The 9,334-nt window shown below is 45.1% G+C and overlaps 1 long non-coding RNA gene across 3 annotated transcripts in view; it reads right to left on the minus strand.

Annotated features, from left to right (window-relative positions):
- The window catches only part of LOC135579886 (uncharacterized), a 132,575-nt gene that overhangs the window by 15,685 nt on the left and 107,556 nt on the right, over positions 1-9,334 (minus strand). For all 3 annotated transcript variants that reach the window (XR_010473763.1, XR_010473761.1, XR_010473762.1), the window contains 2 exons: positions 8,418-8,595; positions 4,093-4,249 (listed from right to left, as the gene is read on the minus strand). This is a non-coding gene — a long non-coding RNA (uncharacterized LOC135579886). The remainder of the gene's footprint in view (positions 1-4,092; positions 4,250-8,417; positions 8,596-9,334) is intronic.

A 9,334-nucleotide genomic window follows, 5' to 3' on the forward strand; every position in this document is an offset into this window, starting at 1 on the left:
ACCATGCCACAGCATTGGATACATTAGATCAAAACTTGGCTTTGAAGATAAGCGAGAGAAGGCTATCACAAAGTGGTCATCACTTCTACCATGGAGCTCTCTTCATGTCCATGTATCAGATGAAATCTGGAGAGAAGGGAATTCAGGGACCACGCTGGTCCTGGAGGACTTGTTTCCACTCACTGACACACTGAGGATTTTCTGGTGTCACTTTAAAAGCCAAACTGTTAATTTTTTCAAAAGCGGAATCAAGGAGTTGTGGAAAGAGCTGCGGATAGACACAGACATGGTTTGTCTATCTGTTGTGGTGGTGGAGATTTCCACTGACAACTTGCTTTGCAGCAGACCTGTGGGGTTCCTAGCAAGGGGGAAGGCATACATGTCAGCCAAACCATCTTCAAGACATGTCTACATCATTGCTGGAGAGATGCGGAGGTGGTTCCACACAATATAACCCTTCAACAAGGAAAGCCACAGCCAACACAGAGTCAAACCACCAGAGAAGTGATGCAATAGGTTTTGAACACCCAAACTAGGCAACCCGCTGGTGCCCTGGGTTGCACTCCAGCCCAGCACTGCCTGCCTGGACTGCCCAGCTCAAGGGTATGCAAAACATGCTCCATTGGCTGTTTAGGTTTTCCCTGTTGCCTCCAAGTGGGAAATTCAATTTGTGCTAGACGTCAATGTTACCCAATGGCATTTGCTTTAACTTTCAGCAAAGGAAGCTTAAAGCAGCCCAATTCCCGCCTATGCTGAGATATGTTCGGTGTAGAAGAAGCATGTAACAGTGGTCCAAAGGCAGATTCCCATCACTACAGCTGTCAAGAGGAGATGCCTAAGGAAAGAACTTAATAAACAGAGAAAGGATGAAGGCAGCTATTTCCTGGCAGACCTTGCAGTTTTTAGCAAGCTCTTACCTCAGAGCCAAAGCCCAGCATGTTGTGGATGTGCCTCTAACATCTGCCAGCTGTCTGCAGTCCTACCTAAGCAGCTCTTCCTTCTGGAGCAGAAGTGAGACCCTGTGGCACAGCTCCTCCCAACCTCATGCCAATGGAAGAGAGGGGACCTGGATTTGTCAGTCTTGGCAGCTGTAGCCAGACTGCAGCTTTCTTGCACCGTTCAGGTGACCCCCTGGTTCTTTATGGTATAACAGTGATTGCTTGCACATGCCCAAGTATCTGCTGTTGGGAGCTGACAGAGTTGCATTGTGTTCCAGGAACAGCTTTCAAGGTCTTGCCTAAGTGAATGGAACGAGGAGTTTCCCTGTTTGATCTCTGCCATTTGAAATTTATCATCTCCCTTTACCTCAACAGAGCAAGAAAATCAATATGCAGTTTAATGCAAAACAGTGAAATCAGAGCTTTCATTTTAAGAAAAAAACAGAAATTTCAGCTGTAATAGGACTACTTCTGTTTAAAATGCTATACAAAACATGATGGATGAGCAGAAACAGCAATAACAGAGTATTTGGAGTGCTCTTCTCTTCCATAAATCTATTTAGCATCCATCAGCTGAGCACAGTGTCTCTTGGAAGCATAGCAGAGCGGTCTGGGAATCCTTCCCAGGCAGGGGAAGGGGACAGAGCAGCAGTGGAGGTTGTTGATTCTTTGACCTTCTTGACCGTCCCTGCTTACAGTGAGAAAGTTCATGGGCAAGGTAATCCCCGCCAGCTCCGCACACACAGACACCAGATCCTTAAAGCTAAGGAGACCAGGAGTATGCAGAGCTATGAAATAAGAGCAGGTAGGGTTCATCTTCAAGTGGTTTCCCATCAGAACTGTTTAACCAATATTTCCAGTCTATCTCCATTTTCTCGTGACCCTGGTAAGTTCAGCGCTCCACTAAAAATAACCTCTGTCTTTTATTGCTGGGAAAGAATCCCAGTCTTCACAGAAACAGGGTTTCTAATCTTCACAGAGGCAGACTCTGGGATACCCCCAAAAGCTCAGAAACTGGCAGGCAAAATTAATGAGAATTTCCCACTTGTTTGTCTTTTTTTTTTAAATCTCCTGCGAGTTTATAGCAATTACAGATCCAGAAGCCCCTCTGCTCTCCAAATAAACTGCACTTTCCAGACTTCTGGGGTTGGCTGTGCTATGGTATGAATTTCAGAAATAGGAATTAATTAAATCTTTAGCGGCTATATCCAAAAGGAGCCAGCTCAGCCCAGCTCTATGTGCTCTGGTATGGAAGGGGGTGCTCCGGTTACCTCTTGGGGACCCAGCAACCCACCTCTTCGTCAGTTGAGTGGTTGAATGTGTGAATTGAATGTGCCTTTGCTGAGCTTCAGTGATCATCTGGGCAGCTTCACAAGCTGGGATGGGGTTTCAAGAGCACATGGCTATTGACAGTGATTATGTGACGCCAGCAGCACTTCTACCAATTGCTCAGTGTGTTTACAGTGGGAAAAAAAAAAAAGAAGAAAGAAAATAACAGAGAGATTCATAAGTTGGAAGAAAATGAAGCAGAAAGCTATCTAATCAATTTACTCTTAAGACAGGGAGAAAGAGAGTCTTGTTCTTTAAAGCACACAAATCTCCTGAGCTCTACATATGTGTGAAAAGCAGTGGGATGGAGCTGTGGCTTCTTCCAAAGCAGCTTCTCAAGAGCTCTGTAGCCTCCAGGCATCATTAGGAGAGGACAATTATCAGTCCTTCTGCCCAAGGAAGGAGTTGAAGCTGTCCATGCCTTGGCAGCCACTTCTTGCGATTTCTGCTGGGGGCTTTGGGCCAGCAAACTCTCAGTCAGTGCACCTCTGGAGAGGTCCAGATGTAGGCAGCCCTTTTCCAAAATTGAAACTTTCATCCATCTACGTCACCCCTTCCTTCCCAACTTTGCGTGTTTTGTCACAGAGAAAAAAATAAGAAGCCAAGCAAATGCCAGCTGTGGAGTAGGGCCACAGTGTGACAGCTTGGGGTCTGTCCTCGGTTTTACTGAAAAAATGGAAAAGGGGAGGAAAACCCCAACTATTTCCCAGATACCAATAAAGGCTGGTGAACATTGCAGAAAGCATGAGGCCAGACAGGCTGTGGGGTCAGAAGTCTTAAAAAGCGTTTCCTTGGATTTTTGTTTCTGAGACTGGCAAGACTGGAGTAAGACTACACTTTGGAAGAGCATTTTGGGAACAGTCCTGTGCAAAGAGATGCCCTCAGCCTTCTGATCAAGAGAGAAAGAGCCCAGAAGGAATCAGAGGCAGGAAGTATCAGTCCAATGCCATGTGAGGAGCATGGGGTGAAGCCAAGGCCAGAGCTGAGCCTTTCCAAATCTCAGCCCAGATATTTAACTGTAAAACCATCCTCCCACTCCTCAGCCCAGCTTCTCGACCAGCGTCCTCACTACTCCAGCTGGTATTTGAGCCAAACTCTGCTCTCTGTAGCATGAATTAATTCTTCCTTCCTTTCCCTTCATGGTGCTTAAAAAAAAACCAGCACCAATCCTCAGGCAGATACCAGGGAGAGGTTAATAGGGAGAAACTATTTTTAGATCTCAGTGCATTGGATCACCCTTTGTTATGGCAACAAAACTTGTTATTCCTTGTTTCCTCTGGTCTTTTATATGCATCATAGTCATCAAGGCTTCAATCCAGCTTACAGTAAACATTCAAAAACCTCAGCATTTTAGAACTTATTTGTTGTGCGACTGGTAAGAACATTAAAAAAGAGATGAAAGAAGAAAGTCTGTCAAAAAACAGAGTCTCAGAAGAAGGAGGGGGACTCTAGCGTGAGGAGAAACCTTATGCTTCTAGAGAAATTGTAGAGACTAAGACTTTGCATGGGCAAGCTAGAGCAGATGACAGCTGGAGGTCCCTTCCAGCCTGCATTATCCTGTGGGTCTACAACACCAAAGCCCCGCAGCAAACCCAGCCCAGAGCATGGGAAGGTCAGGGGCTCCAAAATGACAAAATGCTGCCTGGTTTTGGTCCAAAGCAATAAATCTTTCCTCATAGAGGTTACTGTACACGTGGACCAGGTTTGTAGAAAGATTTGCCAAGGTTCAGCAATGAGGTTCAGAGCAAATGCTGTGCTGTGGTGTGCTGTGCCTTTTTGGGGGGGTTATTGCAAAGTCCATGTACATCTACAAGAGGTATCTTACCTGCTGTGGGAGAGCAGTGATGGTTCTGAGATGGTGCAGAAGGCAGATCAGGAGCGTGAGCTGTCATTTCTTCTTGCAAATTCATTGAGTAAAACATTCAGGGGAGCTTTGTGTCTCGAGTTACTTCTTTGACAACTACACTGGCAAAAGAGAAGCTCTGCAAAATACATACAGAAAGCATGTCACAGATCCTTGGGTAGAGAAACTGCATTTTCCATTGTGCAATTGTACTGCGCCTGGCCAAAGCCACATAAGTGACCAGGGATCCTGGACAAAACAGTGTGACCTTCACCAATCTGCCCTATTCACAATAAAACCTCATGGCTCCCCCTTCTGTTATAACAAATAACGTGTTTTGCCTTACCCAGCACCATTTGTAGCATCCTCTCAGCTGTTTGAATTGAAAAGACAGGAGAACAGTGCTTTTGAAAAGAGGTTAGTTTCAGCATTTTCAGGACAAGACACTTCCATTTCAAAAGTACACCAATTCTTTTTAAAGAAATGTGCACAGAAGAAAGACAACCTGCTCCATTTGATCTGCGCTTTAAATTTTACTGAGGAAAACAGAACCATTTTAAAGAAAGCAACAGAAAGTTGGAGGGAGCTGGCCAACAAACAGGAAAAAGACCAGCTATTCAAAGTAGTGATCACTGAGCTCTTCAGCACCAAAACATCAGCAACTACTGGCTCATTCCAGCCTTTCTTTGTCTCCCCTATCTCAGCCACAAAGTGTCATGCCCAGACATTAAACTTCTGTCGCTGGGGAATGTCTGACATTTCAGTGTTTGCTCTGTGCTTCAAAACAATGCAAAATCTTGAAATTCCAAATAAGGCTCCAGGACTATTGTCCAGAAAAGAAGAAAATTATGTAGAAATGTCAGAACTGATATGACTCGAAAGGCTAAAGTTCAGAACAGGAGCTGAAATTACTGCAAAATGCTTACTTTCAAGTCATTACATCAGCAAACCTAACGTCCCTGTCTTATGAAGAGAGTGCATGATCTCTACCTTGCTGGTGGCTGGCAGCAGAGAGACACCGGGGGGAAAGATCTCAATATAATTTCTCTATCATATTCCTCCAGGTAGCCCTCATAACTAGCTCGAAAGGAAATAAGGGCTAGCTGGACCATTTTATATTTTACAATTGTTGGATGCTCTTCTTTGGACCATGCAACCATGCCCCCAGATTAATGCTATTCCTGTGGACTCAGCCAAAAGTTGTTCCTAGTCTCCTGGGCATCGAGGTCCTTCTGAGAGCACAGCCACAATAAAGAAAAAGAGTCAGAGCTGCACTTGCCCCGAGGGAAGCTGAATTATGTTCTGAATTGATTTGAAACCAATCCAATCAAAAGAATGAAGCATTCCCCAATCAGGTCAAACTGACCAAAATGAAGTGTTTCATTTCAGGTCCGTCTCCCCCGAACCTTCAAAATAAAATAGAAAGAAAAAGAAATATAAAAAAGAACAACACTGCAGGTTTTCAGCACAATCACATTTCTTCACCAGGGGAAACAACAAATCTGTGGAAGTGGCAAGTTTCCTTGGAAAAATCTCTCTCATCAGCATTTCTCCACTCTGCACAACTTTCAAAAAGCCCATTGCTCTGATCTTGAGGCTTCCCAGGAATTATGGCTCAAGTGCCTCTTGTATCTGTCCCTAAGTCAAGTTCCCTGCTGAAAGGATGTTTCCCAAAATCCACTGCAACATGGTGTCCATCCTGCGATCACAACATACCTTGAAGAGGATTCCACCAAACACAGACCATCCATCCCATCGCTTTTCTAGTACTTGTCTTTCTGCAAAAAATAATGTATGTGTACACATACATCACAGGAGTGCGTGTAAAATCCCATTTTTTATTGCTAGAAAACACCACCCTCTTTGGGGATTATTGCTGCCTAGCAGGTGAAGAGCAGGACTTTCACAGCATCGAGACATTTTCTCTGTTATATGGGTCTGTGGACGAGTGCTGAAATTCAGCTGTGCTGAGCCAGGCATGCCAGCAATGCATGAGGGCCCTGAGAAAGAGGAGGAAAACCTACAGTGTTTTCCTCTTTCCTGAATGCACAGCTCAGCTTGCAGCATCGCCTTAATTTCTTTCCCATACTTGGTCTGACACTGACTGGAAAACGGTGCGGTTATTAGCCCCGTGCTCTTCGCAGCAAGCTGAAACACTGAAAAGCAATAAATTAGATTTTTCAGAGGATTTTTCTGAGAGCAGAAGACGTGAATTGCTAAACACCTGCCCCAAGAGCACCTAAGGATGCTCTAGGGAAACAGCAAAGAGAGCAGGTGAGAGAGGGCATCCGTCAGCACTCAGCCACCGAAGCACCTTTTCTCCTCCAAAAAGCCGTCTTTCAGCAAACCCCTTACAAGGGCTTTCTGTGCTGTACCAGCTAGCCAAGGAGTTGTGCAATTAGATGTCAAACATGTTTGGAGAACAAAGTGTGTAAACGGGATGTAATGCAATACTACGTGTTTATTTCTGAACATGAATCCAAGCAAATCCATCCATGACCACTTCGCAAGATGAATAAAAACTACCAGCTTCAGACGTCTTGCAGTATATTTCTTCTCTCTCCTCTTCCACTAAAGAACTGGGTTGAAATGTTTTTAATAAAACACACTTTTTTATATACATATATATATCAAAGTTCAAATAAATCTTTACTATAATCAGAAGAATGCAGAGAATTGTAAAAGTTTAGAAGGGGTCACTTCTGACCGGCCCCTACTCCATAAAGTACAGTTTGATGTCCTGTAGTTTATAGCCATACAAAAGCCCAGCTCTTCTGCATTCAGATTGGCTGTCAATGTTGTAATGATGTTTAACTGCTGACAAATGAATTACAGGTGGGGAGCGCATTGCCCATTTAAGACAAGGACTGCTTAAGTAAAAAAATCTGTCATGTTTATTTTGTTGCTTTTTTAAAAAATGTTTCTTTTTTAATTCCCTCAAGCAAATAGATTAAGGAACATCATAGCCTGTCAAGTAATGTATGTCTATAAAAACACCACATCTTTTTGATGCATCTATCATGTGCTGGAGAGGAGAGAGTGGGGTTTTCTTTCACTTGCAGTGGAGCTTCTTTTTATTTTTTTGCCACTAATTATGGAATTTCTCATTAAAATAACAAGAAGCATGTCTGGCTGGGATTCCAGCACATGTTTTCACTTTTGGAAACCAATGGGAACCGTATGCTTTCTGCCTTCTTCCATGTCCCATGCAGCAATAGCAGTGCCCAGCCCAGCACCAGCATCCATGTCCTGTTCCACCAGCCCCATGGCCAGGTGCCAGGAGAAGACACTGTCCCAAAGCAGAACCAGCTCACACCAGGCACAGGGCTGATGCCACCTTCGCCACTTAATTTGAAACTTTTAAACTTCACACTATTACCCAGGACCTGCTTTCTGTTTCTTTCTCCTCTTAGGCCTTTGTCCTCTCTTCCTCTCACTTCTTGTCCTGTTGCATTTTTTCTCATGGCAAAAACTAACTCATGCAGACCTGCAGCGCTTATTTATAAACACTCCTTGAATGCCAAAGCACCATGAACAATCATTTCCCTACAGTTCACAGGAACATTCAAAGCGCTCTGAAACATATTTTCGACATAACTCATCACTTTGAAGATGTGTCCAAGCTTTTGTTCCTGTTTATTGACAGGAAGTTGTTTTTCATTGCTCAAATCGGGAGGGGGACGGTGGGGAGGAGGAGGGGGGAAGAGGAGGAAGGGGGTTGCCAAGTGGTTGAAGCCGTGCCCTGCAAAACCCGACCCTGCATTCCTGGCAGGCATGCCGGCTTCCCCCAGCCACCCACCACCCAACCCCACTCTTCTCTGTCAAGGGGGAAAAAACATCACCAAAGCGTCAAAAGCGGTAAATGAGAGGAAGGATGGATGCGGGCAGGTGAGAACAGAGGAGAACCCCGATTATCCATCATATCTATGGAAGACAGGGTGTTTTTGGGGCACTCCTTGCCCCTGGAGAGCAGGGGTGAGGCACAAGCCCCCCCATTTCATCTCCCACAGGGAGGCAGTGCTGGGGAATGGGCCAGCACAGCAGGATCATCCCCGTTTGCAACTGAGAGGCTTCGGGGAAATGGTGACTCATGGCAGGGAGGAGCAGGGAAGGGGAAGCTGGCTCAATTACACCAGCTCGAGCGGCTCACAGAGGGGCTTGTTGGGCTACTCTCCATGGAGTTGGGCAAGAGGTCTTCCGGGTGGCCAGCTGAGGATGGGAGTCCTTCCAGACAGGGCCAAAGAGTGAGGGAGGAAATGTGGGAACTGGGCAGATGGTCATGGGAGAGGGTCAACACAGATGCCTACCTGCTTGCTGCTGCATGCCAGGAGAAAGAGTCAAGGACACCTAGGTCCAGCTTCAAGTCTCAGGCAATGTCTTCAGGGCATATCCTCTGCTGGCTTAAACCATCCTGAACTTCAGTCAAGAGCAGCATCCTTTCTTGAAGGGCCTGGTGATACTCATCTCCTGCTCCATGGGCTGGTCCTGGTGGAGGAAGCCAATGGAGGTGCAGAACAAGTCCACGGGGTGTACAGGTATGAGCCAACACAGACTGAGATGAGGACCTCAGCCAGCCAAAGAGGGCTTCTATCACAAGAAAGCACCATGCAAAATGCAACAGACCCATTCATCTTGACCTCATGGACACATTTGAAACCACTCAGCAGCCCTGGCACAAATCACTGCTGCACTCTGTTTAAGAGGGAAACGAGAGATTTTAAATAAGGTTGTATCAACTTTTTATATTGACAATGGGACTGGTTATTATATACTGTGTGCCTGAGGTTCTTCCACTGAAAAGACCGTAATGCAACACTGGGGGCAATTCTTGATTCTACTTACTCCCAATAATTATTATTTCTTGGCTTGTTGCTACACTATATAGTGTAATGTTACTGCCTTGAATGGTATGTTAACTTAGTTTTTACTGATACCATGTGTTCCCCCTCTTTTATCCCAGTAGTGTGTCAAGAACTGTTTTGCTAAGGATGGTCAAGGGAATATGATTCTAATATTACTGTAGATGATATAAAAAGTTTTATAGACAGTATTCTACGTTTGAACTGGGAGCCCAGAATTCAGCCATGAGGGCCTTAATCAGACGTTTGAATTGCAGGTTTTGAAGGCCCAGATTGGCTGGGGAGGTAGAAAAGGCACTCAGTTACAGGTAAGGGCTGGTTTGACAATCTAGATACTAGACCTGCACTTAGAGAGAAACAGAACA

This window comes from Columba livia, chromosome 7 (assembly GCF_036013475.1).
Source record: "Columba livia isolate bColLiv1 breed racing homer chromosome 7, bColLiv1.pat.W.v2, whole genome shotgun sequence".
NCBI classification, from domain to species: domain Eukaryota; kingdom Metazoa; phylum Chordata; class Aves; order Columbiformes; family Columbidae; genus Columba; species Columba livia.